At 41.9% G+C, this 499-nt stretch overlaps 1 pseudogene; it reads right to left on the reverse strand.

Moving 5' to 3' along the window:
• Positions 1-308: 308 nt before the first annotated feature.
• Positions 309-470, reverse strand: LOC132004656 (small nucleolar RNA U3; annotated as a pseudogene).
• Positions 471-499: the final 29 nt, after the last annotated feature.

Raw genomic sequence — 499 nt, forward strand, 5'->3', positions numbered from 1 at the left:
GAGCCCCACAGGATACTCAATCCCGGGACTGGGATCAAGACTTGAGCTGAAGACACTCAACCTACTGAACCACCCAAGTGCCTCCACTCTCCTTTCAAAAAACAGACAACCACTCTTACTTAAACAAAACAATGCCCAGCTCCCCACCCTAATATTACAAGTAAATTCTTCTTATTCTTAAAAATAAAAACGAAAAACCACCTAAAAAGAAAATAACCTAACAAGAAAAACTAGAAACAAAGAAACCCCACAAGGTTATTCCCAAATAACCATTCTACCTCTCTTTATCAACAAGAAAGCGTACCAAAACCACTCAGACGGTATTCCTCCCCTCTAACCTCTGCAAGACAGAGGAAGAACGATCATCAATGATCAAGAGCTCCTCCTCCTCGTGGCCTTAGGTACCCTACAACTTCAGAGAAGCTTCTCTAGTAACAAACTATAGAAATGATCCATGAAAGTATAGTCTTAGATTCAAGGAGCTGGCCTCGGCTAGGTC

The sequence above is a fragment of the Mustela nigripes genome, chromosome 16 (genome assembly GCF_022355385.1).
Source record: "Mustela nigripes isolate SB6536 chromosome 16, MUSNIG.SB6536, whole genome shotgun sequence".
Lineage (NCBI taxonomy): Eukaryota > Metazoa > Chordata > Mammalia > Carnivora > Mustelidae > Mustela > Mustela nigripes.